This window comes from Hypanus sabinus, unplaced genomic scaffold (genome assembly GCF_030144855.1).
Source record: "Hypanus sabinus isolate sHypSab1 unplaced genomic scaffold, sHypSab1.hap1 scaffold_316, whole genome shotgun sequence".
NCBI lineage: Eukaryota > Metazoa > Chordata > Chondrichthyes > Myliobatiformes > Dasyatidae > Hypanus > Hypanus sabinus.
Window position 1 is genome coordinate 381,666 of NW_026781227.1, and position 12,019 is coordinate 393,684.

A 12,019-nucleotide genomic window follows, 5' to 3' on the forward strand; every position below is an offset into this window, starting at 1 on the left:
ATGAAATCTATCCCTTAGAATTCCCCCCTGACTTGACTGAACTTCCTTCCGAAACATGAGACAGACATTGTCTATTCTGACATGCATAATGGCGCATGCAACTGAACCTGCGACCTGATAACTCACTGAGCTGCAGGTCACGGCGTTTGTTCTGTTGCGCTAATGGGAGGGTTAATGGCGGCAGTCTCGTTTATTACTGGCAGCAACGTAACATCGGTAAATTGTCCGAGCTGTCCTGTTTGTAAAACAAAAAGGGCGTGTGACACAGAAAAAGCCCTGTACCAAGGAACAGGTCATGGAGAGATCCACTGATAAAATCCCGGGTCTACCTAATGATTTTCACTCGGAGCAGATTAATTTTTAACCGGAGTGTGTTCATTTACCTGCAGAGCCATTAGCTCAGTCTCGCAATGGCCAGTGTAAGAAGAGGATCTGCGGCCGCTCTGAAAGGTAGGAACCAGGATATACTGATCAAAAATCACCAAAAAGGCATGATCGGCACTAGCTGTTTGAATTAGTATTTCTGTGGTTCAATGCAAGCGCTGGGGAGTAGGGTGTGGAGATACGCGCCTTTATTTCTGCTGTCTCTGTTCAATATAACCACAAACAACTTTGTTTTGAGTTGTCGCTGGAGTTTATAATCCAAAAATTTACCGGTCCCAAGATGAATAATAAATCAAAGTGACAACACCAACCGGTCGGAACCAAGTTGTGAGTTGTGATTCCTCTCTGGCGCAGATTAAACATTTGGAGAGAAATGTAATCATCGGCCCCGGGCACTGAAGCGGTAAATCTGGCTCAAACATTTGGAAATTCTGGAAATAGTTGCTTCAATGTGCTTTGTGTTGGACAATAGAAGCGCTGTGAGAACAGGGAGTGGCGTGACTTTCTGATTAATGTGAAGCCCAGGATTATCCGAACATTGTGTTTGCTTACTGTTCGGAACCATAAACCTCAGGTGTTCAGACTCGCTGGAAAGGGAATCAAGCTCAGCACAAGGTAAGGACAGAGACTGTGCTGAATGGGCAATGAGATGGTGTTTTAATACGCACACTGCTACCAGTTCATTACCGGCTTTTGAAATTGTGCTGTGTTACGGATATGTGTGTGTGGTGTGTGCTGTGTGTGTGTGTGTGTGTGTGTGTGTGTGTGTGTGTGTGTGTGTGTGTGTGTGTGTGTGTGTGTGTGTGTGTGTGTGTGTGTGTGTGTGTGTGTGTGTGTTTTGTTTTTCTATATGTGTTTTTTTTAATCAAAGACTGGGTACAGCTGGCAGGGATATTTAAAATAACACTTCCTGAATCTCACTGGCTGTTTAAGTGACCGAAGTCGACACAGTGGGCACTTTACTGTGTATCGCCTGTACCGACTAACGTGGCCACAGACTTTATGTTCTGCTGTTGTATCCCATCGACGTCAATGGTCAATGTTCGACAGGTTACCCGTTCAGTGGTGCTCTTCTGCACATTGTATCCTGTGGTTATTTGAGTTACTGTCGCCTTCTTTTCACATTGAATCAGTCTGCCCATCCTCCTCTCTCATTATCGAGGCATTGTCTCCTACAGAACTGCCATCGCGGGATGTTTCATTTTTTCACATTGAATCAGTCTGCCCATCCTCCTCTGGTCTCTCTCATTATCGAGGCACTGTCTCCTACAGAACTGCCATCGCTGGATGTTTCATTTTTTCACATTGAATCAGTCTGCCCATCCTCCTCTGGTCTCTCCCATTATCGAGGCATTGTCTCCTACAGAACTGCCATCGCTGGATGTTTCATTTTTTCACATTGAATCAGTCTGCCCATCCTCCTCTGGTCTCTCTCATTATCGAGGCACTGTCTCCTACAGAACTGCCATCGCTGGGTGTTTCATTTTTTCACATTGAATCAGTCTGCCCATCCTCCTCTGGTCTCTCTCATTATCGAGGCACTGTCTCCTACAGAACTGCCATCGCTGGATGTTTCATTTTTTCACATTGAATCAGTCTGCCCATCCTCCTCTGGTCTCTCTCATTATCAAGGCATTGTCTCCCACAGAACTGCCATCGCTGGATGTTTCATTTTTTCACATGGAGTCAGTCTGCCCATCCTCCTCTGGTCTCTCTCGTTATCGAGGCATTGTCCCCTACAGAACTGCCATCGCTGGATGTTTCATTTTTTCACATTGAATCAGTCTGCCCATCCTCCTCTGGTCTCTCTCATTATCAAGGCATTGTCTCCTACAGAACTGCCATCGCTGGATGTTTCATTTTTTCGCTCCGTTTCTCTTTAAACTGAGACTGCTGTGTGTGGAAATCTCTGCAGTTCAGCAGTTTCAGACGACACGGTCTGACACCAGCAATCATTCCTTGCTTAATGCCACTAAAGTCACATTTTTTCCCAGTTCTGCGTCTGATCTGAACAATATCTGACCCTCTTGGCCATGTCTTCATTCGTTTATTAAACTAACAGAGCTGCTGCCTCACGATTGGCCGATTTACATTCAACTGATGTTCAATCACCACACAATTTAAGTTTTACCATTGCTTTGGAGAAAAGTTCTGGACTTTGCCGAGGAGTAATGAGTTGGAGCTGTGCAAATTACGAAATTATTAGACAGGAATTAGGGAAAGTTAATAGGAAACGGCTGTTTTGAATGTTGGCAAGTCCAGATGTGGAGGGTATTTAAGGACCAACTACACGGAATACAGGGCATGTACTTTCCAGGAAGACGAAAGGGCAAGGATGGCAAGGTAGGGGAAACTTGGATGTCGAGAGAGCTGACAAGATTGGTCTTGACAGATTAGACGTGTGTGGTGAGTTTCCTTTGGTGCGTCTGGGCCTGCACTCACTGTCATTCAGAAAATTGGTCTTGACAGATTAGACGTGTGTGGTGAGTTTCCTTTGGTGCGTCTGGGCCAGCACTCACTGTCATTCACAGGATTGGTCTTGACAGATTAGACGTGTGTGGTGAGTTTCCTTTGGTGGGTCTGAGCCTGCACTCACTGTCATTCAGAAGATTGGTCTTGACAGTTTAGACGTGTGTGATGAGTTTCCTTCGGTGGATCTGAGCCTGAACTCACTGTAATTCAGAAGATTGGTCTTGACAGTTTAGACGTGTGTGGTGAGTTTCCTTTGGTGGATCTGAGCCTGCACTCACTGTCATTCAGAAGATTGGTCTTGACAGATTAGACGTGTGTGATGAGTTTCCTTTGATGGATCTGAGCACACGATGAGAATAAATAAACTTTCCTTTAAAACTGAGATGAAAGATTATTTTATTTCCCGGCCAAGGCTTGGTTGATCAGTTCAATTTGATGCCACATGTGGGTGGGGGCTATTATTGGGTATATTCATTGCCGGGTTTGATATATTCTTGATTGATAACTAGGTTTGCTGTTACAGTAGGAAAGCAGAAAGAAATGGAGCATTGCGGGGGTGGGGGAGGGGGGGTAATCTTCAACCTTGATGAATGGTGTTGCAGACAAGATGGAGCGAATGGACTAATTCTGCTTCTGTATCTTTTGTCTTACAATGACTGAATTATGACTTATTCTTACCCACATCAGGTTTTCTGATGTGTGAGGGACAATTACTGATTTGTTCACTGAGATTGAGATATTTGTATTCAACATTTAAATTTCTATGAGTTTATGTCTTTAGGAACATTGAACAGAAATGTTTTGTTTTATTTGGTATTGTTAACGTACTTCGTTATCTTTCATGTTCAAGTTAGACCTGCAGTGAGACATTTATTGGAAGAAAAGCACATACAGAAGCAGAGCGCGACTGAAGACGAGGGAGCAGCAACAAGTGAACCAGCCCGAGGACTGAGAGCACCGACTGGAGAGAACCCATCTGACTCGGAGATTCCGGTGATTCAGTCAGGAGACAGTTTGGTGAGTCTCATTTACTCAAACTCTGGTCAGTTAGACATTATATATCTTCACCAAGGAATGTAGGAAATATTTGGAGCGAAAGTGAATGGGCCCATATTACCAGGTAAACCTGTATCAGACCCAGTCGCAATCGATCCAGGTCTGGTAATTTGATTTCAGCAGCTCAGCTCTTCAAAGCCACTCACATTCCGTCATTGATTACTCATTTCATGGTCTCGTATCTTCTGAAGTAACTTTTGTTCTGATCTTCGTGCCGTAGTGATTGCGGAAATGTGGAACTACCATGAACTGCAGTAACAGGTCATTGACTTCTCTTTCTATTGCAAGCTGCAATGGTGAACTTACCCTCGAGTATATTGACGTGCAGCCCGTTGCAGAGAACAAACCCCTTTGAAGCATTTGTCGCAACACTTCATTTCCTTCAGTCCTAGAATGACGTCCATTGGGAGCATAAATAAGGAGCAATTTAATTAACCAGAGTGGCGAATGTGGACAACTCTTTGCCGCAGGTGGCTGTGAAGATCAAGTATTTGGGTGTATTTAAAGAAGAGGTTGATAGATTCTCTATTAGTCAAGACATGAAAGGATGCTGACTTTTTCGAGGGAAGCGGCCCTGTCGAGGGAATGGCCCTATCGAGGGAAGTGGCCCTGTCGAGGGAAGTGAACCTGTCGAGGGAAGCGGCCTTTTCGAAGGGAGCGACCCTGTCGAGGGGAGTGGCCCTGTCGAGCGAAGCGGCCCTGCCGAGGGAAGTTCGAGACTTTGGCTCGAGAGTCTTCGGCGAGGAGGCTGAGGGAGGAGACTACACCACAGTTGGAGAGGGTAAAAGGTGGTGAAGAGATGACAGGTAAACTGATTCAATGTGATGTTTGCCTGATGTTGGAGGTCAGGGACAATAATGGTGCAACAGGCTGCTACAACTGTGATAAGTTTGTACAGGTTCAGCTCCTGAAGGACAGTGTTGGGACACTGGAGAGGCAACTGGATGACCTCAGGATCGCCCGGGAAAACGCGAGTTTGCTGGACAGGACCTACAGTGAGGTTGTTACACCGAAGATACTGGAGGAGAGAACGGGGGCGACGATGAGAAAGGGATGGATGCTTGAAGTACTGGAGACCCCGGGGGATGTGTCTCTTGAATGCAGGTTCACCCTCTTGGAAGCTGTCGGCACAGAAGATACTGCCATTCTGAGATGCGGACCGGTCTGCGAGTCGAAAATTGGCACTGAAGCAAAGCAGATAAGACAGACGACAAGCAGAGCCGTGGTAGTAGGGGACTCCATAGTAAGAGGTACAGAAAGGGGTTTCTGCTGCAACAGGCAGGATTGAAGGATGGTATGTTGACTCCCTGGAGCCAGGATCCAGGACGTCTCGGACCGATTGCAGGGAATCCTCCAGGGTGAACGTGAACAGCCAGATGTGGTAGTGCATATCGGCACAAATGACATCGGAAAGAAGAGGAAGAAATTCTGCAGCGTGACTTCAGAGAACTCGGAAGAAGACTGAAAAGCAGGACCACCTGGGTGGTTATCTCCGGTTTGTTTCCAGTTCCTCTTGCTGGTGAGGGCAGGAACGGGGAGATATGGGATCTCAATGTGTGGCTGAGAGCTGCTGCGGCAAGCAGGGTTTTAGATTCTTAGACCACTGGGATTTGTTTTGGGGTAAAGATGAATTATACAAAAGAGACGGGTTGCACTTTAGCAGGCGGGGGACCAGCATTTTCTCAGGCAGGTTTGCCACTGCTACACGGTTGTGTTTGAACTAATAAATGGGGGCCGTGAAGGAGACGAACTGGAAATATAAGGATGGAGTAAAAGGGAAAGACAGAATAAGAAAAGTTAAGAAAGACAACAGATTTAAAGGGGCAGAAAGCTCAAGAAGGGATCGTATGAAGAAAGCTCAGTATGGTCAGGTGCAATAGGGACTGATGTGAGAAGCGAGGGGGGTAATGGTTTGAAAGTACTATATATGAATGCACGAAGTATAAGTAATAAAGTGGATGAACTTGAAGCTCAGTTGGAAGTTGGTTAGTATGATGTTGTAGGAATAACATACATAGCTGCAAAATGACCAGCGCTGGGAAATGAATATTCAAGATTATATGTCCTATCGAAAGGGCAGACAGTTGGGTAGAGGGGGGTGGGGTGGCTTTGCTGGTGAGGAATGAAATTCAGACCCTTGCGAGGGGTGACATACAATCAAGAGATGTAGCGTCAGTTTGGATAGAACTGAGGAATTGTAAGGACAAAAAGACTCTAATGGGAGTTATCTACAGGTCCCCCAAATAGAACCCTAGATATAGGGTGCAAGTTGAATCAAGAGTTAAAATTAGCATGTTGTAAAGGTAATACTACGGTTGTAATGGGGGATTTCAACATGCAGGTAGACTGGGAAAATCAGGTTGGTACTGGAGCCCAAGAAAGGGAGTTTGTGGAGTGCCTCCGAGATGGATTCTTCGAGCATCTTGTACTGGAGCCTACCAGGGAGAAGGCAATTCTGGATCTAGTATTGTGTAATGAACTGGAGTTGATAAGGGAACTCGAGGTAAAGGAACCATTAGGAGGTAGTGACCATAATATTGTAAGTTTTAATCTACAATTTGAGAGGGAGAACTGAAAATCGGAAGTGTCAGTATTACAATTGAACAAAGGGGACCATGGAACTATGAGGGAGGCGCTAGCCAAAGTTGACTGGAAGGATATGCTCGCGGATATGAAAGTTGTACAACAATGGCAGGTATTTCTGCGAATAATAAAGAAGGTGCAGGATCAGTTCATTCCAAAGAGCAAGAAAGATTCTCAGGGGAGTAGGGGCGACCATGGCTGACAAGGGAAGTCAAGGACAGTATAAAAATAAAGGAGAAGAAGTATAACATAGCAACGATGAGTGGGAAGCCAGACGATTGGGAAACTTTTAAAGAACAACCGAAGATTACTAAAACGGCAATACGGGGAGAAAAGATGAGGTACGAAGGTAAGCTAACCAAGAATATAAATGAGGGTAATAAAAGCTTCATTAGGTGTGTGAAGGGGGGGGGGATATTTAAGAACAAACTTGGGCCCTTCAAGGCAGAAACGGGTGAATTTATTATGGGGAACAAGGAAATGCCAGACGAGTTGAACAGGTGCTTTGAATCTGTCTTCACTAGGGAGGACATAGACAATCTCTCAAATGTAATAGCGGCCAGAGGACCTGGGGTAACGGAAGAACTGAAGATAATTCACATGAGGCAGAAAACTGTGTTGGTAGACTGATGGGATTGAAGGCTGATAAATTTCCAGGGCCTGATGGTCTGCAACCCGGGGTAGTTACGGAGGTGGCACTCGAAATCGTGGGCGCAATGGTAATCATTTTCCAATGTTTTATAGATTCAGGATCAGTTCCTGAGGATTGGAGGATAGCTAATATTATCCCACTTTTTAAGAAAGGAGGGAGAGAGAAAACAGGGAATTATAACCAGTTAGCCTTACATCAGTGGTGGCGAAGATGCTGGAGTCAATTATAAAAGATGAAATAACGGAACATTTGTATAGAAGTAACAGAATCGGTCCGAGTCAGATTTACGAAGGGGAATTCATGCTTGACAAATCTTCTGGAATTTTTTGAGAATGTAACTATGAAAATGGACAAGAGAGAGCCAGTGATGTAGTGTAGCTGGACTTTCAGAAAGCCTTTGATAAGGTCCAACATAGGAGATTACTGGGTAAAATTAGAGCACATGGTATTGGGGGTAGGGTACTGACATAAATAGAAAATTGGTTGGCAGACAGGGAACCAAGAGTAGGGATTAACGGCTCCTTTTCAGAATGGCGGACAGTGATTAGTGGGGTACCGAAAGGCTCGGTGCTTGGACCGGCTATTTACAATATACATTAATGATTTAAATGAAGGGATTAAAAGTAACATTAGCAAATTTGCAGATGACACAAAGCTGGGTGGCAGTGTGAAATATGAGGTGGATCTTAGGAGAATGCAGGTGATTTCGGCAGGTTGGGTGTGTGGGAAGATGCAGTTTAATGTGGATACATGTGAGCTTATCCACTTTGGTGACAAGAACAGGAAGGCAGATAACTGTCTGAATGCTGTCAAGTTAGGAAAAGGGGAAGTACAACGGGATCTAGGTGTCCTTGTTCAGAAGTCACTGAAAGTAAACATGCAGGTACAGCAGGCAGTGAAGAAAGCTAATGGCATGTTGGCCTTCTTAACAGACGGAGCTGAGTATAGGAGTAAAGAGTTCCTTCTGCAGTTGTACAGGGCCCTCGTGAGACACACCTAGAGAGTTGTGTTCAGCTTTGGTCTCCAAATTTGAGGAAGGGCATTCTTGCTATTGAGGGAGTGCAGCATATGTTCAATAGGTTGATTCCCGGGGTGGGAGGGACTGCGATATGTTGAAAGATTGCAACGACTAGGTTTGTATACACTGGAATTTAGAAAGACGAGAGGGGATCTGATGGAAACATATAAGATTATTAAGAGTTTGGACACGCTAGAGGCAAGAATCATGTTACCGATGTTGGGGGAGCCCAGAAACAGAGGCCACAGTTTAAGAATAAGGGGTAGGCCGTTTAGAACAGAGTTCACGGAAAACTTTTTCACCCAGAGAGTTGTGCATCTGTGGAATACTCTGCCTCAGAAGGCAGTGGGGGCCAATTATCTCGATGCTTTCAAGAAATAGTTAGATAGAGCTCTTAAAGATAGCGGAGTCAAGGGATATGGGGAGAAAGCAGGAACAGGGTAATGATTGTGGATGATCAGCCATGATCACATTGAATGGCAGTGCTGGCTTGAAGGGCCGAACGGCCTACTCCTGAACCTATTGTCTATTGTCTATAAAACTGCTCCCTCTGGCACCAACAAACATTGCACTCGCAAAATCACTGAGATCACATTTCATCTCCATGGTGATGTTTGTTGGAGACAGAACGTACTCTTCACTAAGGAACAGGATAGGGAGAGAACCGCTAATAAATCTATAGGTTTAGTTAATGATTATCACCAGGAGCAGACTGAATATTAATCAGGGCGTGTTCATTACCGTCAGAACCCGGAACACAGCCTCACTGGGACAGAGTGGTAACATAACCTGGAGCCGCAGTACAAGGTAAGAAGCTCTATATACTGAAATATAAAATCACAAAGGCAGTTAGCCACTTGTATGAACACTTGAATGAGATTGATAACGTATAGTGTTGATCGATATTAGAACTGTAAAGAATCGCTTTTGAAAGAATTAATAATTCCCTGCATCTAGTTGAATGCATCGACTTCCTGTGCATGTCCCGGGGGAAACCGGGGCAGTTGGAGGTGTTATCGAAAACGCCGCACTTTCAACCCAGCTCCGAATCATCAGCAAAGGTTAGGGAGGTGCGCGCTTCCCGCATCTCGGAACTGTCCCCGGGCTACTGCTTGCAGTAACAGGAAGCCGATCCGTCCACACTCGGGGCTTTACCGATCCCGGACCGAGGAACTGAGGATTCGTTTTGCCTATTCCCTCACTGGCGGTATCTACACTAACTGTCCATCCTAGACGGCATTTCGGTTGGTGGTCAAAAGTATGGAACCACCCACATTGGAGATTACAGCCGGGGCGGGGGGTGGTCGTGGGGGAAGGCGGTGTAAGGAGTTGATGGTTCCATTACATAGTCGGTTGGTGAGACCTGTTGTTTCCCTTCTGTCAGATGTGAGAGGGACAGAAGGGTAGGTGGGAAACCAAAAGAAGGTTCAGCAGACAGATATCTGCCCCCGTGAGTTTTTCTATGAGGAATCTGTTGTGATCTTGACTTGTGATGTGACTTAAAACAGGAGAGACCTGCTTTTATGCATTACAGTTTTTTTTTAAAAAGAGACAATGTACTTGATTTCATTCGCGGAAATTTGGTAAAATGTGTGGGAACTTCGATGAGACATAAAATATCCCGCGGAGTTTGACAGGGACGTGGACAAAACGGTTCCTGTTGTGTGAGGGTCTGAAACCAGGCACCGCCAGTTGAAGACAGTTGATATGTTTTCTCTCTCTCGCTGGGTCCAGTGTGTCATGGGAATGGCCGCCCTCAATATTCAGGAGAAGGAGAGTCTTTCAGTTAATATTGTAATCCTGCAGTGTGGTGGCCCTTGATACACAAATGAGTGAGATGTTACAGGTGAGAGGCAGGATTGATGCGCCGAGATCACAGTCAGATCTGCGTTGGTCACAGTGAATGCGGGATGCCGATCTCCCATCAGCAAATTCTGGCTGACAAACACACATATCAATGGGCACTGTACTGTGCACGTCCCGTACCCAATACTGCGGCCACTGATTGTATGTCCGTGGTTTTCTACATCTGTAGCCCGTCCGTTTCAAAGTTCGACATGTTACACGTCCAATGACGCCTCTCTGCACAATGCATTTGCAGCGTGGTTATTTGAGTTACTGTCGTCTTCCCGGCAGATTGAACCAATCTCGCTTTTCCCATTCGATCTCTCTCACTAACAAGGCGTTTTCCCTCTCGGTACTGCCGCTCACTGATCTTCTTCCGCTCCATTCTCCGCAAAACTGAGACTGTTGAACGGGACAATCCCCGGAGTTCAGCAGTTCCTGCGATATTCAAACTGCACCCTCTGGCACCGACAAACATTCCGCTCTCAAAATCACTGAGATCACATTTCATCTCCATGGTGATGTTTGTTTGGAGACAGAACGTACCCTGTGCTAAGGAACAGGAGGCGGAGAGACCCGCTGGTAACGCTGTAGGTTTAGTTAATGATTATCACCAGGAGCTGACTGAACATTAACCAGGATGTGTTCATTACTTACAGAACCCGTAACACTGCCTTACTGGGACAGGGTGGTAACAGAAGCTGGAGCCGCTGGCTGTACACGGTAAGAAGCTCTTTTTACTGAAATATAAACATCAGAAAGGCAGACAGACACTTAAATGAGACTGAGAACGTATTCGCATGTTCAACAATTGAACTGTAGCGAATCGCTTGTGAAAGAATTAATAATTCCCTTCAGCTAATTGAATGCATCGACTTCCTGTGCATGTCCCGGGGGAAACCGGTGCAGTTGGAGATGTTATCGGAAACGCCGCACTTTCAACCCAGTTCCGAATCATCAGCAAAGGGTCGGGAGGTGCGAGCTTCCCGCATCTCGGAACTGTCCCCGGGCTACTGCTTGCAACAGCAGGAAGCCAGTCCATCCACACTCGCGTATTTACTGATCCCTGACTGGGGGAATTGAGGATTCGCTTTGCTTATTCCATCGCAGGCGGGATTGACACTATCTGTCTGCCCGTTACTACATTTCGGTAGGTAGCTGCTGGGAGGGGTCGAAATTATGAGAACTACTCTCACTGGTTTATAGCTGGGGAGGGGGGCGGATGGTGTAAGGAGTTGATGGTTCCATTATATAGTCGGTTGATGAGACCTGTTGTGGATCACCGCCTGCAGTGTTGATTCCCTTCTGTCAGAAGTGTGTGGGCAGGTGGGAGATTGCACATTTAAACAGAGACGTAACGTAAACAATTTTGCTTCTCATGTATATGAGGGATGTAAGTAATGAAGTTAATACAATTGGAAATGCACAAGCATAGATTCGAACAAAAGTACAATAGAGGGACCGAGATCAGGATGGAAACGGTAAAATGAGCACGTTGCTCATCTACGAACATGAGAAAATCTGAAGTTGTTGGCAATCCAGGGCAACACAAGGAAATCTAGGAATAGATCTAGGAAAAGAAGGTTTAACACAGAGACATCTGCACCTTGTGAGTTGTCCTGTGAGGAAAGGTCTGTGATCTTGGCCTTTTTCAGTGATTGAGAAGAATTCGACATGACCTAAGTTTACAAGGTGGTGTATTTGATTGCATCCGTAGTAGTTTGGTAAAATCAGTGGGATATTTAATGAGAAATAATTTATCCTGCGGCGTCTTGACAGGGACGTCGACAAAATAGTTCCTCTTCTGGGAGGAACTGGAAGCAGTTGAAGACAGTCTCCCCCATTGCCTCCTCTCATTCTCTCCCTTTCTCTCCCCCCTTTCTCTCCCCCTCCCCCTCACCCCTCCCTGGAATGGCCTCCTCAACATTCAGCAGAAGCAGATTGTTACAATTAATTCTGTAATCTCTGCATTGTAAATACCACTGCCAGGTGCATGTCTGTTTCCCTTA

The 12,019-nt window shown here is 45.6% G+C and overlaps 1 protein-coding gene across 3 annotated transcripts in view; it reads left to right on the forward strand.

Annotated features, from left to right (window-relative positions):
• The first annotated feature begins 425 nt into the window (after positions 1 to 425).
• LOC132388393 (NACHT, LRR and PYD domains-containing protein 3-like) overlaps positions 426 to 12,019 on the forward strand; it is a 36,741-nt gene continuing 25,147 nt past the window's right edge. For 2 of the 3 annotated variants that reach the window (XM_059960743.1, XM_059960745.1), the window contains exons 1-4: positions 426 to 450; positions 3,707 to 3,873; positions 8,913 to 8,972; positions 10,670 to 10,733. The gene's annotated coding sequence lies outside the window, so the exon portion shown is untranslated. The remainder of the gene's footprint in view (positions 451 to 3,706; positions 3,874 to 8,912; positions 8,973 to 10,669; positions 10,734 to 12,019) is intronic. The other variant, XM_059960744.1, reaches the window with a different exon arrangement.